The sequence below is a fragment of the Acomys minous genome (assembly GCF_964271855.1).
Source record: "Acomys minous genome assembly, chromosome: 5".
NCBI lineage: Eukaryota > Metazoa > Chordata > Mammalia > Rodentia > Muridae > Acomys > Acomys minous.
In genome coordinates, this window is record NC_140494.1 from 11,369,063 (window position 1) to 11,389,660 (window position 20,598).

Consider the following 20,598-nt stretch of genomic DNA (forward strand, 5'->3'; position numbering starts at 1 on the left):
GACATATTTAGGAAGAGAGAACCATAATAAACTTATTGCCTCCATCCCACTGGCCTGCGAGCATGACTCTGGGTCATTTTCTTGATGACTAATTGTAGGAGGGCCTAGCCCACTGTGGGTAGTAAGCCTGGGCTATGTATGAATGAGCCTGGAAAGAAGCTAGGAAGCGGCATTTCCTAGTGATCATTGCTTCAGCTCCTGCCTTCAGGTACCTGTCTTCCTTGATGATGGACTGTGACTTATAAGTTAAAATAAATCCTGTCCTCCCCAAGTCACATTTAGTCATAGTGTTTTATCATAGTAAAGCCAACTAGGATAGTTCAACATCTATATATTTGGTATATTTGGGTACTTTTACTTGTTTTCTATCTGCGTTGTCTTTTGTCAGCCTCTTATTTCTCTTTCATTACTTTCATTTTGATTAAATGGATTTATATTTTCTTGTCTATCCTTGTGTGTAAAGCAGAATAAAGAATACTGGTTATTGTGAATAATCTGCTGCAATAAGTAAACCCGGATCAGTAAATTTTATTTTGTTGAGCTTTGATTCAATGGGATGACACTCCCTAGCATGGCTGCCAAACTTAGTTCAAGCTTAGTTTGGGGTGTTTTTTTATCACTTGTGGTTTTTAATCCTAACCTAACAGTTTACTGATTTGTCACCCCAGTGTCTGGCGTATTAACAAGGGCCTTCTAATCTTAGACTAGAATATCAGTGTTTTCCAGCACAGTGCACTTTTAGCTCTGCTCTTAAGTGGTGCCAAGTACAGTGGGCTGATAGGTACAGATTTAAACAATTCTGCAGAATTAACCATCCCAGCTTTAAACAAGCCATAGCAAAGAACCCATCCACCGCCTGAGGAGTTTCCTCTCTGTGGCCTCCTGCTTTCTGACAAACCTCATTTACAAGTTTCCATCTTTGTGGACTCTGAAACTCTCAGGTTTCATGCCATGGAGATTGTGAGGCTCTCCTTGAGCAAGTTTACTTCACCATGTTGGATTTGAGGCTCTACCCTTGGAGCTGAGGTGCTCTGTGATACATGTCTTCTCAGTTTCTCTGCTTCCCAGGAGACAGTCCCTAGCTTTGTACTTGTGATAGATTTTTTTTCACATTTGCCTCAGGTTAGGGCCCACAACTGGGAGGGAAATGCTGTGCTTGGTCTCAGAATCATGTCCAGAGATTTAAGTGTTTGCCCCAATTAAAATAGCTTCTCCTTTCATCTTCATTACATCCTGGTATAGCATTTATTCATTTTCTTCATTTTCTTTGAGACATGCTATGCTTCCTGAAGCAGTAATTTCATATTATTAGGGAATAGCTAGAATTTTTCACATATTTCCTCAAACACATTCTATATTAATGAGAGTCAGAGTGTACCTCAAGCAACATATTGTGAATTTGGATTTTCTGAGTTTTAGGATATCAGATTTGGGGGCAGCTCCCCTTTTGTGAGGCGCAGGGGAGGGGGTGACATGGTGAAATGGAGGGAGGGTGGAACCAGGAAGAAAGAGTGAGGGAGCTACAGTTGTGATATAAAATGAATAAATAATTTAGAAATTTAAAAGATATCAGATTTTTATTGAAATTACTTTTACTAAATAATATGAATATAAAAATATAAAATTACAGTTACAAAACAATTTAAGTTAACTCTATAAAACATTATGTAGCATTTATATACTATGTTAATGTATTTAATATCATTTATATATTATTCTAAAATCTTACATATCTCATTAAAAGTATTACTCAAGACAACAAAGCATATTCCGTTCAATTACATGGTAATGTCTGAACTATAAGACAACTCTTGACCCTTATATATTTCTTTTCCATGCGTTAATTTGGCTTTTCTATCAGCCAAAACTGCTCATATGTAGAGTCTCTTAACTGCCATACTTAGATAAATATATTATCTGCAAAGAGAGGACAAGTTGTAGATATTCTCTTCTTATAGAAACTACAGATTGTCTGTTTATTTTTACCTCCTCCGCAAGGATAATCAAAGCCACCCTTGGTTTACTTCTGACCCAGTAGGAATGCTTGATTTTCTATATTTAATATGATGTCTATCATAAACTTTAGGCAAATGACCTTCTCGCATTAAAGTGAGTTTCAATCTATGGATAATAATGAAGAAATTATTTTTGCCTAGGAATTGCTTTGAAATTTGCTTAGATTGCCGTCTTCTAGGCATGAGAGATAGAAATGATGAGTCATGGGCGCAAAGCTGTTCACTTTTCCCCCTCAGGTGTGATTGTTGCTCCTTTTGCAGGACCACTTCTTCACTTAGGGAGCATCTCCCCTGTCTTCAAGTTGTCAAGGAGCTGTCGTTTACACTTGGTAGCCATCTTGCTTCCTCATGTGTCAGTGAGAACATGATTCACTTTCACATATCAGTCTCCTCTTTCCTCGCCCCAACGCTCATTGCTCACGATCATTGCTAGGTGTGAACAGATAGCCTTGCTCCACCAGTGTGAAAGAGACCGTGTCTTCTCTCCGGCTGTGTCCCCTATGAGAAGGACAGCATTGAACAAGTTGGGTGCATAATATCATTTAACCAAGAACTAATCACTTACTACACTTGATATTTAGTTTTAAGGCTAAGGTGAAAAATTCCATTATTTGTTTTCAGGCTAAAGTTATAATTCTACTGCAAGCCCGATCTAAGAAAATGAATGTATTTATGATAGATAACCAGGCCTGCTAAATGTAGAATATAAATGTTTGTGTTGGGAAAGTTATTAAATACTTCTCTCTGTGAGGACTTATGACACTATCCTCCAGTTTCTCATCCTAAAGGGCTGTACCTGTCATACACAAAATTTCAGGTTTCATCTTGTAAGCAGCAGGACACATGTACCTGGCCATATCCTGCTCTTTGCTGCTCTTTGCTGCTCTTTGGGAAGCCAAGATTCATTGCCTTTACTTATATCAAGTTTGTATGCATTGCTGTAGAGTCACTGGGGATATGAATTGTTTCCTTGTTTACTTTTTGACTCTTCTTCTTTCTTTATTTCTGCCTCTTCTCTTAATTATAAAGTTTCGTCCTCTACTTTCTGGTTTTGGTTCCTTGTAAAGCATCCTAAGGTGTTTTCAACCAAACAAAGTAAAGTTTCCCTAGGTTGATGTGTTGTTATTAACATAATCTTTACCAAGTCAACCTCTTTGAAATGTTGCTGACACATTTTCCCCCCAGTAACACATAACTAATTCACCTATGTCACTAGCTCTTCCTTGCTTCTTTGGTAACTAATAGAACAAATAAATAAATAAGTAAATAAACCAAAAATCCTACCAATGTCTTAGAACATTGCATGTGGCATCTTCCCTCAGTTCTTTATGGACATGTTCATATAAGCCCAGCATACCTACATAAATAATTTTCCATAAAACAAGTTAGTCTATTTTCACCACAGTAGCCAGGGAATAGTCGGTTTAGTTTGTTCTTGGTTTTTTCTCCTACAGAGAGATATAGTGAACTTTGTTGCAAAGGAATGGAAATTCTAGAACATTTGTGTCAGTGTTGTAATTAGCAAAATATAAGAGAAGTGCTAAAGACATAATTATTGATTATGAAACTTTTGACTTCACGGTCAAATCTTCAGCCTTCTTTGTATTCTGAACAAAGCACTATGAAAGCTGCCCACCAGACAGGAAGATGGGCCAGCATCAACGGAAGCTATACCTGACGGGCCCGTCTGTTGAGGTGGCTTTAAGTTAAAAAAAAAAAGTACCAAATTACATCCAAAAAGAGAACACTTTCAAGACTCAAAAATAATCTTTCCCACCCATTGTTCCCTCTGATTTTCTGGATTGGTTTAAAAGAAAGTAAACAAAAGAATTTTTAAGGCACCTAAAGGACACTGAAACCAGAGAGGATGCTGAGTCTTACAGGATAACGGCTTTTTTATACACACATCCCTACCATACAGTTTAGTTTATAAATGGAGCACAGAAAGAGGTTAATCATACCTAATAATAAGATAAAACAATTATAATAATAACTATAGCAAAGGCTATTTTAGCCATACGAATTGGTAATTTCTGGAATTTTTAAGTTTAATATCTCTAGACCACTGTTGACTGTGACTTACTGAAATCCCTCAAATCAAAACTATGCATAAGGAGACTAGGACATGTCAGCTCTGGTAAGTGTAGACAATCACGGCTTAGGAGAAATCACTGTGCCCTGAAAAGCAATTTCTTACCAACAGCTTGAAAAGAAATTCTGAGTTTTGGAATGAAGTGCTATATTCCTTTGCTAAAGTTCCAAAATAGCACATCTTTAGATTCAGCCTTACTAACAATATCAGGAGGCAGAAGCTCTGTCGAGCCGAAGCACGCTGGCGACCATCTGCTGGATGGGGAGGGCTAACCTTCCTTTTCAATCAGTGGATTATGATTCTACTTTGAGAAAATTCATAGCCAACAACTAGGAGTCAAGTCCTGAAACTAGGACAGAATATGGCCCACTGAGACCAGTGTTGGTGACTGACTAGCACTCCGTCTGAGGCGGTGTGAGTGTTTAAAATGCATATTGGGAGCACACCCCATTTCGAGTTACTTAGGTACCCAAGAAGCAATTCTTCCGCCATGCAAGAGTCAATAAAATGTCTCCTTTAAAATGATACAGACAACCCCTGTCATATTGGTCAGCAAACATTGGTCAAAGCTAGTTAACTGTTGTTCCATGTATACTTAGAACCTTCTCTGCCATGTGAATTTGCTTTTGTCCAATATTCTGAGTGAAATTCCAGTAGCCAGTTTTACCAGGTATTGAACTTTTCCATAAGCTATTTTGTTCTTTGTTTCCTACCATTTACAGTGTTCTCTCTTTGTGTCTTGTATATATAGATATTAGATATTAATAAAATGCTTCGCCATATATCCAACACCCAGAGTTCGGGGACACAAAGCTCAGCATTTGGTCCATACTCACATGGGGTACGTTTTACTGCATAATTGAGTTTAACCTGAAAGCAGTTTACTTTCAGCCTGTTTTCCTCTCTATGAGAATACGGCTGTAAGTAGAAATGACCTATGGAAGTTTCTATCAGCCTTGGTATCTCTGTTCTATTCTAGACCAAATATCAGTTTTCTTTTTGATTTCGTGATAGCCTAAATAGCTCAGAATGAAATTGTCTACAATTCTCTTTCCCCCTATTCTAAAAAAAAAAAAAAGTCAGCTTGTAAAAATTCACCTTAGAATTAGGAGTTTGTTGTTTATATGTGTCTACTTGTGTTCAAACATCTTATATTTGTTTAAGAAATCAATGAATTGTTTTATGACCATGAAGATGTGGTTTAAAAAAAAAAACCTTTGAGTCCAAATAATAGACTATTTTGATGTGTAGACTGAGGTGAATATTTCCATGTTGTATTGTTTATAATGTCTAATTATGATAGCTTAGTGGTACAGGAGAAGTGAATAATTTCTCTGAGTTCTATTGAAAGAAAAATGTCTTAGTGACTGCCATTATTAAGACATAACATCAGGTATTAGGCAGTATCCACTGTCCAACATGCCAAACAATAAACTGTTGCTCTTACCTTCCACATTGATGCTGAGTTCCCATGAGAATGAAAATTCAAATAATTTTTAACATTACAGGAGTTCAAATAAAATTTGTTTTCAAAACAGATTCTCACTGTGTAGCCCTTTTGCGTTGGACTCATGCTCTTCCTGACTGGGTCCATAGGCATCCATCACCACGCCCATGCCCAGCTTTAAATAATTTTTCCTTAAACTACATCTAGGCCACGTGTGGTGGCACAAACCTGTAATCCCAGCACTTGGGAGGCATAAGTAGGAGGATCATATTCCGCTATTTGACCAGTTCAAGACCAGCCTAAGCTACGTTAGACCTCCATTTTTTCTTTCCAGACAGAGTTTCTCTGTGTAGCCCTGGCTGTTCTGGACTTGCTTTATAGACCAGGCTGGCCTTGAACTCACAGAGATCTACATGCCTCTGCCTCTCTGAGTGCTGGGAATAAAGATGTGTGCCATCATGCCTGGCTAGACCTCCAGGTCTTAAAAGCAAGCAAACAAATAAAATCTGTCCAAAAGTTAGATATGCCTTATGTCCAAACACTTGAAGCGCTAAAGCGTGACTGTCAGCAGTTGGAGGCAGTTTGGGCCACACTCTTATCCTTTCTCAAAGAGCCAAGAAGGGTATGAAAGCATAATGCGTTTCCAACAAACTTCTTTGAGACACAGTCCCCTGGCTTGGTAGCCACATTGATGTCTTTCACCACCCACAATTCCTTAATTCAGTAGAAATTTATTGTTGAAGTTGCTGGGTTTTCAACAGGGCTACATGAAATGCAGGGTATTTTTAAGTCTCCACCCCTGCAGCGTCGAGGACTACTTCAGAAGTGATAGGATAAATACCGACTAGAATCATGTTTTATACTTTTCCCAAAAACTAGATGTTTCTTTTTTAAAGTTCAATGTCAGAATTCTTAAAGATGATTATACAAGTATTTAATATACAAATCATTGAACTTAGTAATATTGCTTATATAAGCATTATTTATTAAAACAAAAACATTCAGGATATATATCCATGTGTACTATAGTATATATAGTGTATGTGTACATATGCTCATATATTACATAACATGTTCTAACTATATAATTTTTCACATTTATACGAAGTAATTAATATTAGAGCAGTAGTCATAAATATGACACCAATATCTAAATACTTTTTAAAAACACCAATTTTTAAAATTCTTGTTCATTTTTTCACTTCTACCTATGTTTATTTTCCTTTCTAAAAGAAAAATTTTCAATGAAAGAATTGAAAGAAAACTACTGCAAATTATAGACTACTTCAAGGAAATAAAAATCTTGCCACAATAAACTTTTTTTTTTTTTAAAGAAAATCTATACCTAACACTTCCAAGCCAAGGTATGGCTTAGTTTTACTACAAAGTCCCACAATTAGCAGATTGGTGTAATTTGCCACTGTTTCATTACAGCTGGTTGCCTAACTCCCTAGGAAGTAAACATGGCTTCTGGTGTGCATGGCCTGTCCTATTGCTCTCTGGTGTGGAGCTAGTGGGCACTGAGCAAAGGCATTTGTTATAAGCAATATTAGAAGAAATCATCCTGAGCAAGGTCATAGTACTTTTTAAATGTGGTTCTGCTCTCTGCCTCCTCAGTCTTTTCTGTTTTTAATTGAACTTTCTTTCATTATGGACCTTGAATGGCAGAATAATTTTATCAATTTGGGAAGCTAAATAATTTTATTTACTTTACACCATTAATAATTTCTCTTTTGAAAAGTGAAGTGTATGAAAGTTGCCTATATTTGACCTAAAAAAAGTCTAGAAATACTGCAATTCACTTAAATGGATAAGAAGATATGTAAGGATAAGAAGAAAAAAATAAGTGCAAAAATTTCCAAGCAAAATTAGATTAAACACTGTTCTTTCATTAGGAGTAACTTTCTTCTATGTCTTCAGCTAGTGGCAAAAAGGATATGCAATTACATCTGTGTGTGTGTGTGTGAGTGTGTGCAGGCACACACTCAAGGGTATGTGCATACCTATGGAAGCTAGGAAACAGCCTTGAATAGCCCACTTTTTGTTTAAAAAAACATCTCTTGCTGCCCTAGAACTGGTCAAGTGACATTTTTCTGGATGTCAGTGAGCCCTAGGGGTCCTCCTTCCTCTGACCCCCCAGCAATTGAGATTGCAAGCATGTACCACCATGCCCAGCTTATGGCTTATTTTACATGGGTGCTGGAGGCCAAACTCTGGTCCTCATCCTGCAAAAGAAACACTTTGCTGACTGGGCTATCTCCTGCACTCTCATTGCATCTTTTTATTTCTTACCCGTGATGTGCCTATGTGGCTTGACAGAGATGCTCATGGTAGACTTTCATTGGGATAGACAGCTTGACACTTTGGAAAGAGAACCAGTGCTGTGTTATAGTGTAAAGGAAAGCTGGAGATGAAGACGCACCCATAGAAGACTCAGAACACATGCAGGCTATCACAATGTCAATCATAAAATAGTTTTACACTCTCCCCCACCCCCATCAGAAAGGTAACAATAGGAAGTCTGTTACAAAGTCCATGTAGGTAATACAGTTTCTGGTGGAAGAAGGGTATCTTGTTTGTTTATTTTTTTGTGGGTTTTTTGTTTGTTTTTTTGTTTGTGTGGGGTTGTTTGTTTGTTTGCTTGGTTTGGGTTTTGAGAAACAGGGTTTCTCTGTGTCACTGCTCTGGCTTTCCTAGAACTCACTCTGTAGACCAGGCTGGCCTCCAACACACAGAGATCAACCTGCCTCTGTCTCCCAAGTGCTGGGATTAAAGGCATCCGCAGCCACCGCCTGGCCTGAAGAATGGTGTCTTTTCTTGTACCTTTTTGGTACTCCAAGCTAGAAAGAAACATGCTGTGTCTTAAGTATCAGGGTTTTGCTACGGTTGCTAAAGTTCTAAAGGTTTCCACATTGCAGGTTAAGGTTTCAGTATGCATCAAGGTTTGCACTGTGGTCTTCAGTTATTTACTCACACCATATATATTAAGATAAACATTTTGAATTTGATTATGGAGACTTTTTTACCATATTTCATCCTTCTTAGTTTCTGGTGCTTTTAGAGACTTGGTCCTGGGAATGCTTTCACAGAAATTATCCTCAAATTGCAGGCTCAAAAGGAAAGAAAGAAAGAAAAAAAGGCAAACAAAAATTCCAAAGAGAAATGAAAGCTCTTATAATTTTGATATGTCTTCTGTTGTGTTCATAGATACTTCCATGTTTGTGATATAAGGAAAAAAAAACAGGAGAGAATGTGTTTTGGAACAGGAGAGAAGGGACAGTGGGGAATACAAAAGATGGCATGAGATAAATAATATTAGTAAAAATATAATTACAATAAATAATGATATAAAAGTGGAGTAAAAAAAAAAAAGCAAACTGTAAACAAACCCCCAGCTGGGTGTGATCAGCTCCCATGGTTGGAAGTGACATGTGAGTGCCCGAAAAGGAGCTGCAGAGCACCTTCCTGGTGCTGATGCTTAGTTGGCAGGACAAGTGAGACCCAAACAGCAGACAGAATGGTCCCAGCATGCTGGCTGCCTTTTTGTGTTTGAACAGTGGCCGTCAGTCCCAGCCTTGCAGGTAGGGGAACCCAGCGGGAAGAAGGGGCGGGGCCCAGCGGTGCAGCCTGAACTGAGAGCAAATTTAAATTACTGAGTTTTTTTTTCTTCTTTTTTTCTTTTTTCTTTTTCTACTCTCTGCGACAAACTGAAAAGATTCCAGCACGCTAATTTAACCATCCTGCTTCTTCTCTGCCCCCCCCCTCCCTGTCTCCCCGCATCCAGGAGAACCTGCAAAGGCAACATTGCCGTGAGCGAGTTGGTGCTGCAACGTGCTGGTAAGAAAATGAATTTAATTTTTAATCTTTTTTTTTTTTTTGGCTTTTTTTTTAAGAGCTGAAGGCTTTGTCTCTCTAATGCTGTCATAAGCGTGGCATCCCTGCTGTGAAGGGTTAGCCTGTACTGAAAAGATATAATTGCCTGATATATGACCTCCGCGTCATACTTATCACAAGGAATAACCGCATCCCTCTCCTCCCTGATGATGTTTCTCTCTGTAAACTGACTATGCCATGCCCGGCTGCAACAGGGCTGAGATTGCTACGCTGTGTCGAGGAGCTTGTTTGGTTGTTTGGGGTTGGAGTTTCAGTGTCCTGTGAGAACGAAGTCTTGACTTCCTCAAAGTTGCTGCCTGACAGGTGGTGTTATTATTTATCCCGATAAGACCCGTACCCGTCATAACGTTTTATTGCTTACTTCTCAAACAGGAAGTGCAAGGATTAAACTTCTTTTGTTTTGTGGAACAGGGTAATTATCACAGACTTCTGTAGTCCAGATAATGAAAGACTAAAGCAAGTGCTGCTGCGTGAAGTGGCTTTAATCCCCTTTATCTGTAACTAGTCAGGGGTTCATTAGACAGCTGTGGCGGAGAGCCTATATCGTTTGGAGACCTTGAACTTGAGATGCCAACTTGATCCTTTGAAAGGACAATTTTTAATTCAACCCAATTAAACTCAACAAGTATTTCCCCACACTCTGACTGGATCGGCTATGGAGAAAGCTGATACCTGTTACTCTGTGACGGGAGGTGGTGGGGGGGGGGTGATTCAAACTACACCTTGTGAATTTCCAGAGAGGAGATTCTCTCCCTGCCTTTAGAACTGACCTCTTGAACAATGTTCCCAACTGTACGACTGTTAGCTGTAGATGAAGATTAGAGGTTAGCTCTCTGCAGACCATAGGACATCCCTTCTTTGGGGCATATGCATTTCGCTTCTGTTAGTTGGTACCTGTCGCCTATACACTTTAGACTGTATGAAGAAGAAAAGGATGGAGATATTTACCACCATTGTCATTATTACCAAACACGATGCTTGTCATTTACAAGTATATTTCTATGTACTAAGTTTTGATCTTATACAGATTTGAGTGTCAGAAATAGGAAGACTCGTGGAAAGGGCTAGACTATTAGACTATCTGCGTCTGGCTTAGATCTGGGTCAAGAAACTTAGAAGTGAGGATTTTTACATTTTTCTCTTAAACTACATTTTAAAAAAATCAAGGAATATAATTTGCCATCCTCCACTGTGCATTTTAAGCTTAGTTTTAAAAAGAAAACGGATAAGATGAAATAGAATGAAAGGCACTCAGAAGCAGTAGTTAGCAACTCCTACCAAAGTCTTGCATAAAGAAGACGTCTCCTATGGATTTCTGAAGGTTGTGAGCCTTTGCGTTTTAGAGAGAATGGAGGAGCGCATACACTGGTCTCTGGAGCTGCTCAGTCTGACTGTGTCATCCCTACATTTAACAGCTCTGAACCTTGCCGCCCTTGGGTTTTCACCAATGCCCTTAGACCACTTGAAATGTCTAAAAAGACCTCAGAACATTAGGAAATGTCAACTGCTAAAATAATTCCTGCCTCTTTACAACAAGAGAAAATGCTGTGGATTTAATAGTTCATTAAAAAAAAAATCTGTTCTTCACCAGTAGCTGTCTGTTAGCCATGTTTCAGTAATAATTGGAATAAACAGTTGCCCAGTAACAAGTAACTAACTCCATAGTGACTTTGCATAGGATCAGTGGTTTGAAAGTGCTACACAGAGCCACATGCAAGTCAAACAGCAGCATTTTTATTTCTTAATTATGAAAAAAAGAAAATAGATTTCTTTATAATTTTACCCTTCTCTTAAATTGTCAAATATTGGAAGTCAGGGTTTTCTTTTCACAAATTTCTAAGTGAATGAACAGGTGACAAATAAAAGTCAGTAGGTCCTCCAAAACTGTATTTGTGGAACAAAATAAAAATAGGACAGGATAAGCCCGACCTCTCTAGATTCTCATGTTCACCAGACTTGGAGCTAGCAAGTCCGTTCTGTGTGAAAGCTGCCGAGCTCTCTTACCGAACATTGTGTAAAACCAGGGGTTTCGTTGCGGGGCTCTGTCACTTACACTAGTAATCACCTCATGATTCTGTAGATTTCTGTCTCTGAAGTGATGCTTTTCCCATGAACAAAACACTGAACAACACCGAGGTCACATTCACCCTACCCATTTCCCCACCAGATAGAGAACCAGCAACAGCCCCGAGTTCTGATCGCTAAACGTAGATGATGTCACCATGTCCTTTATTCCTCCCCTGCTGAAGGGCTGTGACGTGACAATATCCAAGTTGAAACTCTTTCACAATAATTCTGCATTTATCATTAGCTCCGGGGGCATGTGGGACTAGTTTGCACCTTATAATTGCACAGGTGCTGAAGTAGAAAATATCTGATGAAGGGAGCGCACATCATGACTTTTCACACCAACATCCAGACGAAATCACCAGTGATGCCAGACTGAAACCATAAGGGCAGTTTGAAAGCATAAGAACCGTGTCCTGCAGACACAATGGGCGTTTGCTGCATTTATTCCTAAAGGTGGGCTGAGTATCAACAAAACAAGCATGTCCAAAGCTGGGGCGGGGCACGCAATAAAATGAAAAAGTGGCACCTTGATCATCAAAATAATTCTAATGTAGTGAAAGTGTACCTAGGAAACTAGTAAGGGTAATTTGATTAATTAGTCTTGATGAACTTAGCGTTGTGTCAGATGATAAAAAAATTAGTGTTTTCACTTCCCATATTTTCTTGGGTCATTTTTCTACAGCCATGTATTCTCTTCTCTCTCTCTCTCTCTCTCTCTCTCTCTCTCTCTCTCTCTCTCTCTCTCTCTCTCTCTCTCACACACACACACACACACACATACACACATACATATACACACACATAGGCATACATGTGTGTATGCGTTTAAATTGCTGATATAGATTGTCTTAAAACCTGTGTTTACAGGGTATAAAAGAAACAAGAGATATGAGTTAAATATAAGGAAATATGAAACTTCATCTCCACTCCACCCACTGCTTTTATTGTTTTATATTCTGAGGCTCTGTCTCCTTGTCTTTTGAAAGGAGGGGAATGGCCTCATTCAAGTACTATAATTGATGTATTTTATCTGTGATGCAAATGTGTAACTCCAATAAAAAGAAAGAAGCAGTTATGGCAGACCTTGTGTGTCAGTGGTCCTAAAAAGAATTATGATTGAGTCAGTTACAGACAATGGTAGCTGCATCTGCACTGAGTCAGTGCAGGCTGATGCCCATCTCTTGGTTTTAGACTCTTCCCTGCCATCACTGACACTGGCGTATCCCACAGGACCACTAAGAAATAAAGCAGCTGAGGTCTGAGTGTAAACCTAGCAGTCCTGTACTCTGCTGGGATGGCCCAGGAGGAGGACAGAGGCTTAAAAATTCCATATACTTTACAAATATACTTGAAATTTTTGGTAAGATCTCACTGATACACAGAACTGTGAAACACCACAACCAAGAGGTGGAAAACATACATTCAAAGTTTCCTGGTATCCCTGTGCCGCCACGCCGAGCCTTGGCTTTCTCTCACTAGATTAGTTTGCCTTCTAGATCATGCTAGAAGACTGGAAACATACACTTAACATAATACCTTTGGGAGTTATACATGGTCGTTCCAATTGCTGCAAAATAGCATTTCACACTGTAAGGGTAAATTATATGCTGCTTCATCTAGTCATCTGTCGGTGGATATCTTGATAGTTTCAACACAGAAACTTTTAAGAGCCAAATCATAGAAGCATTCCTGCTGAAATTTTTTATGTGGCTATGGATACCCATTTCCCTCATGGAAATACCTAGAAGTAAAAATACGGGGTTAAGTAGTAAGTGTGTATACCTATATAAATAAGAAAACTAGCTGTTTCCCCAGTTATTTGTAGAACTGTATGTTTCTACCAGCAGTGTGGGAGAGCACCAGGTGTGGAGTGTCTGCCAACAGGTGTTGTTAAAAGGCACCATTCAGTAGCGTGTGTAGCAGAGTCTCACTGTGCTTTTTATCAGCAGTGCCATGGGAACTACTGGTGCTGTGTCTCTTTACATTGAAGGGCTGGGAAGTGTCTGCTCAAGCCTTCCATCTATTTTTTTAAAAAATCATATTATGTGCACTCTCTTAATATTTTGCTGCAGGCATGATTTCTATATCCTGGATGGAAGCTTCTTCTCAGCTATCTACATAGAAAATACTTATTTCCCAGCATATGAGTTTTCCTGTTTCTTTAATGATATATCTAAATGATCATTTTATTTTGATTAATATAGTTTTTCCATTATTCCATTGTCCCATTGTTTCTTTGAGTGCCACCAGGCCTCCCCACCAAGGGGAAGCAGTCAAATCTGGGGCACTGGAGTTCATGTCAGAGTCAGTCCCCACTCTCCACACAACTATGGACAATGTCCTGTCCGTTGACTAGATCTGAATAGGGGTTCAATGTTTACTGCATTTATTGTTCTTGGTTGGTGCATTAGTTTGAGCAGACCTCCCTGGGTCCAGATCCACTCATCATGATGTTATTCTTGTAGGTTTCTAGGACCCTCTGGATCCTTCTATTTCCCCATTCTCCCATACTTCTCTCATCTAGAGTCCCAATAGGGAGTCCCCACATCTATCCAATCTCCTGCTAAGTGAAGACTTTCATGGTACATCTCTGTTGTGCTAGTGTCCAATTATAAGTGAGTATATGCCATGTGAGTCTTTCTGGGTTGGGTTAACTCATTCAGTATTATCATTTCTAGTTCTATCCATTTGCCCACAAATTTCAGGATTTCCTTGTTTTTAATAGCTGAGTAGTAGTCCATAGTGTAAATGTACCAGTTTCTTTATCCATTCTTCCACTGAGGAACATTTAGGTTGTTTCTAGGTTCTGGCTATTATGAGTAAGGCTGCTATGAGCATAGTTGAGCATGTGTCCTTGTTTTGTGGTGGAGCATGTTTTGGGTATATTCCAAGGAGTGGGAGAGCTGGGTCTTGAGGAAGCCCTAATCCCAATTTTTCTGAGAAAGTGCCAGATTGATTTCCAAAGTGGTTGTACAAGTTTGCACTCCCACCAGCAATGAAGGAGTGTTCCCCTTTCTCCACATCCGTGCCAGCATTATCATTTCATTTCTAACTATAGATCTGCAGTGTGTTATGAGTCACTATATTGAGGTTCATACTTTTCCCATAGGGATGGCTATCAGCTGATGTGTCTACCTTTAATTCCATTTTGTGTTAATCGCCCTAGAATTGTGGTAGAAATTTAAAAACAGATAATCCAAATGATCAATATTTGCTCTTCTTTTTAAACACTGTTTTGGCTTTTATAAATTGTTCTCATTTCTCTATAACTTTCAGAATTAGCTAGTAAATTTCTACCCAGATAAAAAGGCTCTGGAGACTCTTAGAGAATCATATAAGATACGTAGTTCAGTTGTAGAGCTGATGCCTGCCCTGGCTTAAGCCGCCGTCTACAGTTACTTCATTATTCTCCGTCATTTTGTCATTCTTTAAATTCTTTCCAGCAATGGATCATGGCTTGAGTATAATTATTTCTCCAATTTGTTACATGCATCCCTAAATATAAAGTGAGTATAGGCATTGTTTAAGTACCACTGTCTTGTTTTATTTTCTAAATATTTGTATCTGTTGCATTAAAACTATGGATTTCTGTATAATAACCGCTTAGACTCTGATACTGATGAATTCAATTATTATTTCTAGTGAGAACATTTAAGAAGATATTTCCTAGAACTTTCTAGCTATACCACTATCTGTGGTCTAGAAAACAATCTATCATTTCTTCTATTTATCTTAACTGATTGAAATATCTAGAATTTGCAGTAATTAATAAATAGAAATGATGAAAGTTGAGGATTTTGATTTAGTTTTAGATAAAAGACTAAATCTCTTACCACAGAGTGGGAAGAGGCCATAACCTTCATCAGGAAAAAGCCCTCTCGGCTTTCTTATGAGTTAAAGAGTTTTTCCAGTGAAGGATGCTGCCCCTTTGCATGCTGAGGATCTGATTTGCTAATACCTTATAAGAGAGAGAAGCTAGCTGGCATCTGTCTTCTGGTGTGTTTGGTGTAGTAGCAATGAGTCTAAAAATGCTCTCATAGCATAGTTGGAAATATTGCTTTCTCTTCTGGTTCACAAACCATTTTGTGTCAAATTAAAACTGTTCTTTCTCTGACTATTTGATGAAATTTACCCATAAGGTCTCTGGTCCTATAGTTTTCTTTATAGAAGAACATGATTATAAATCCAGTTTTATCTCCAGGTCTCTTTGGTAATTTATGCTCTTTAGAGAACTTTTATGTTACTTGAGTTATCACAATATGGTCATAGAATGTTCATCATGCTCTTGTTCTTTGTATAAGACGTAGAGTTGCATCAGTTCCCTCATTAACAGTACATGTTCTAGTTTAATCTCTCTCTCTTAAAAAGAAAAAAGCTAGTTCACTCCAGCTTCTGTTTCTGCCCTAACAAATTTCTGTGAACTCAGGGCCTTAAATAACACAATCTTATTATTTTATGAAGTTTGAATGTATGTGTCTGTATTTGTGGTATACATATGTATGTAGGTAAGGAAGCATGTATGTGCACATGAATGTGAAAGTCAGATAGATTCCTCAATCATTTTCAACCTAGGAGTAGTGTGTGTGTCTGTGTGTGTGTCTGTGTGTGTCTGTGTGTGTGTGTGTGTGTGTGTGTGTGTGTGTGTGTTTGTACATGTCTGTAGGTACACATGCACCACATGTGTGGAGATCAGAGATCAGCATAGGGGCTGTTTATTAGTCACTGCCTACCTTAGCTTTTGAGTCATGGTTATCCACTGAGTCTAGAACTCACCAATTCAGCTAGCTTGGCTGAGCAGTGAGCTCTGGGGATTCTTTTATCTCTGCTTCCTCAGGAATGAGATCACAGGCACACACAACAATGCCCAGACTTCGATGTGGTGCTGGAGAATCCAAACTCAGTCTTTCATTGTAATGTGGCCAAAACCATCTCCTCAGCCTTAGTTTACAGTTCTGTAGGTCAGAAGTATGACACAAGTGTCACCAGTCAAGGTTTCCACAGCTCTGCTTTTCCTTCAAGGACCTCTAGGGAAAGTCATTTCCCTGCAGTTCTAAAGCTCATACCTGCCAGTTGTCTTATGGCAGTCACACATGCTTTGCTGTAGCCTCCAAACCATTCCCCAGTCTTCAAAGCCAGCTGTGGAAAGTCACCTTTTTCTCATGTATCAAAGCTCCTTTCTGCCATTTTCTATCTCATATCTCATGAGAAAGACCTCCATCTTTCAAGGCCCATGTTACTATGTGTACCCATCAATATGTCCCATAACATTCTCTCTGTCAAAACATCAGTGAGGATTTTTTTTGCCATATGAAATCACATATTTGAAGGTTTTGGGGGGGGGCTAGAGGACCCATTTTTTCCTGTTTATGATTGTAGCTGATGTAATTAGTTTTAGCTCTTTTTTCCCTTCATAGTATGTACCAATAAGGTTATGGATTTGCCCCCAAATTCCACTTATAAAACAAAATCTCACAAGTTTACATTGACTTAGCTAAAAATATTTTCTAATTACTTTTTGTCTATTTCTTTTCTCCCATTGAATTTAGAGAAGTATATTTTTGTCTCTCCAGATACAGGATGGTTTTCTAAAAGTCTTTTTGTTACTGGTTTCTGATGTAATTTCACTGTTGGCAGAGATCAACAAGGTCTTTGATACTTTTCCCAACACATTGCCTATCTTGGAGAAACTCTAAGTCTGTAATGGGAACATGTGCTTCAGAGTTATACTGCATAGTATTCAATGGTTGTAACTTATATTGGTGGTCCCCTTATGTTCTGTTTTCTTACTGATTTTTTTTTTTGCCCCTATGTCCTTCTCAGGTTCAGAGACTGTAATAGAGTTTTCTATTCATTTCTGTTTATAGACTTGTCTTTTCCTCCCCTGGATTATCTCAATTTTTATCTCATGTATTCCTATGTGTATGTATGTAGGTTTCACATGTATGCACATATGTGTAGAAGAACTCATGCATATGTGTATGTGCATGTGTAGGCCAGAGGACAACCACTGGTTGTTTCACTTGTGCACCATCCACCCTGGTTTTTAGACAAGATCCCTTACTAGCCTAGAATTCACCAAGTAGGCTGTGCTGGCAGACAGAACTCTACCTACCTCCATTGCTGCAACACTGGGATTCCAATGCATGTCACCATGTTGGCCTTGCTTGATTAAAGCAGATGCTGGGAATACAGCTCAGATCTGCGTGCTTGTTTTGTATAGGCCTGTTTGATGTTTTGAAGATATATTATTGAGCATCTGTAAACTTATTATCTGTTGTTACTATGTTAACCTTCATTCATTATGAAGCCTTCCTCTTTTTTCTAGAACACCATTTTGCTTAGATCTTATTCATTTATTTTATTATAATTTATTCACATTACATGCTAATTGTAGCCCCCTCACTCTTATCTTTCTGCTTCCACTCTCCCTTCTTTTTCCACCCTATTCCCCTCCCCTAGACCTCTGACAGGTGGGGTCCTCCTCCCCCACTACCTAACCAATCTTTTAAAAATTCTACTTCAATTTTTTTGTTTGTTTATCTACTTTTGTCTTTGCACTGTTTTTCTGTGATTACTTTAGGATTAAAATTTACATTTAAACCTACCATAATCCATTAATCAGTATATTTCTATTGATCACCAGTCTTTTAAAATATTTATTATGTACTTATGTATACATACAACATACATACACATTATAAGCTCATCAATAAGTTATTTACTATTTACTTTCAGTTCTGTTATTCTTTTTTTCAGAATTTAAGAGAAACACATGTTAATGTAACCTGAACTCACATTATTTTTTCATACTTGGAATATAATTCTACTAGTAACAAATTTACACTCTGTTTACCTGAAAGCATTTTAATTTCATTTGGGATTGTAAGGATGGCTTCACCAACTGCAGATTTCATCGTTGGCTACCTTCTTCTATTAGTGCTTTTACATACAATGTCAACTGAATTCTGTTAATTCTTAGCAGTCAATAATCAATCTAAGCATCTCACTGCAAATTCTTGTGTGTGGCTTCTCTAAGCTCAAGATCTTAAGTTTGTATTTCAGGAGTTAAAACTGCAGTGTGCTTAGGAATGACTTTCTTTGTTTCAACCCCACATAAAGCTGACTAATGTCTCTGGATCTGAATTTAATGTCTGGAGACACCAATCTGGGGAGAAATGGTGCCACTTTGTAGACTGCTTTCATCGTATTTATCTTTCCTTTACTGCATATCTTAAGGCTTGACTACTCTTCTGTACATTCCTAAGGTTCCCGTTTATTTCCATCCTGTTTCTACTACCTTCCAAACCAGGTAATCTGTGCAGACAGATCTTTCAGGCTATTGACGCTATCATTTCCAAGCTGTTTGTTTGCCCTGATGAAGTGTTGGTTTATTGAAGGTTTCAGTTAGGGTGTTTTCCCTTATTTGTTTAGATCCCCTAAGTCTTCAGTTAGGACAGCATACATCCTTTAGTTATGTGAGCACGAGCCTTGCAGCTGGGATAAAAGCCTTGTGAGCTAACCCTAGCCCCTGGAAGCACTGGAGGTCTGTTTCTACATCCTGGCTCCTCTCCGTGTGTTAAACTTTTATGTTTGTGCTCATGTCTGTTTAGTTTTTGTTATAAACTTGTTATTATATATTATATACATAATATATATTATCTACTCCTGTGGCAATGGGCCCCGTACTGTTCCAAGAGTCCTTGCATTTTTATCCCACTCTTCATTTTGCCTGCACATGACTAAGCAATTGATTTTCCATGTGATGCACAGTCACTGATGTTTCTGTTCACTTACCAACTTCTCAGCGTGGCTTCCATTTCCTCAGCTTTGTGTGGTCTTGGTTTCTTATATCATTTTTCTAAGTCAGATCCTTTGGTTATATCCCCTGGATCTTGCTTTTGACACTTCCAAGCCACACGGCTAATTCCCTGCTGCCTATGCATTGCACAATTAGAAAGTGTTTTTAGCTTAAAGGAAATAAAGAGTACATGTCTTGTGTCCTGAATCTTCTCAGGAATATGTTCATCTCTGGTCTCTTCCTTCCTTGTTGATGAACTCTAAAATCTCTACACTAAACGTATATAGCTCCTCCGTCCTCCGAGCTCTGTGGCTTTGGGTTGTGTTTCTCTACAGTTATCTTGATCTTTAAAGTTTCACCTTCCCACTTGGCAGCCTCATGTCTAATTTATGTAAATATTTACTGATGAGGATTGGTTTTTTTCCGCTGCCACAGTCATGTATTGGGAAATAGCATTAGTGTATGAACTCACACTTTTTACCCCATGCAATTATCTTTCTTAAGGAACTTTAGAATATTTTGTTTACACTTAGACATATCCCACTCTTCCTAAACTACTATGACCTTTTTGTATATTATCCAGTCTTTATCTTTGCAGAAAGTTTATACAGTTTGTGACTCCATTGACCTAACTGTAGACTACTCTTGTAAGTGTATTGATATGCAACTGATAGCAATGTCTCACGTCAATGGTTTAAACGTATGTTACTTCAAGCCAAATTTTTATATCTTTTTTTCAAGTACATCAATCTCAAAGTTGCCCTCTAGTTATTCTTAATTATTAAGTGGATGATATATTCCCATCACACAGATGCATTTTTACATCTAGAAGTGTTGAAATGCTATGATGACAACTATTACTTTGTGCAATTAATAATATATACAAATAGAAAATAATTGAGAGCATTGAATTTTACAGAAGGATCTTTGGGTGACCTGTCTCTCCTGAGAATGCTTACTCTATGAGGATTTGGAATTGCATTCCCTCAAACTGTCAGTCAAAAAGGTTATTGATCCACTGTCAGGTATTGTTAACCGTGGTGAGTAAATCAACTAATAGGATGAGCTTTGTTCTGCTATGGAACAAACTGATGAGTGTCTAGCTTAGTCATCTAATGATTCCAACCACTGCACTGATGGCTGACTGGGGCCACTGTTGGTGGTCATAAGTATATTGATATCCTATGCAAGATAGGTGCTTATGTCAGTTGCTCATTTCTACCCTTCAAACAGTGGCTTATTGAAAAATATAAATGTCATTGACCAAAATTTTCAATTATCA

General features: G+C 38.3%; 1 protein-coding gene across 1 annotated transcript in view; it reads left to right on the top strand.

The window, feature by feature from the left end:
• The first annotated feature begins 9,257 nt into the window (after positions 1-9,257).
• CELF2 (CUGBP Elav-like family member 2) overlaps positions 9,258-20,598 on the top strand; it is an 823,768-nt gene continuing 812,427 nt past the window's right edge. The window contains exon 1 of the mRNA XM_084783998.1: positions 9,258-9,391. The gene's annotated coding sequence lies outside the window, so the exon portion shown is untranslated. The remainder of the gene's footprint in view (positions 9,392-20,598) is intronic.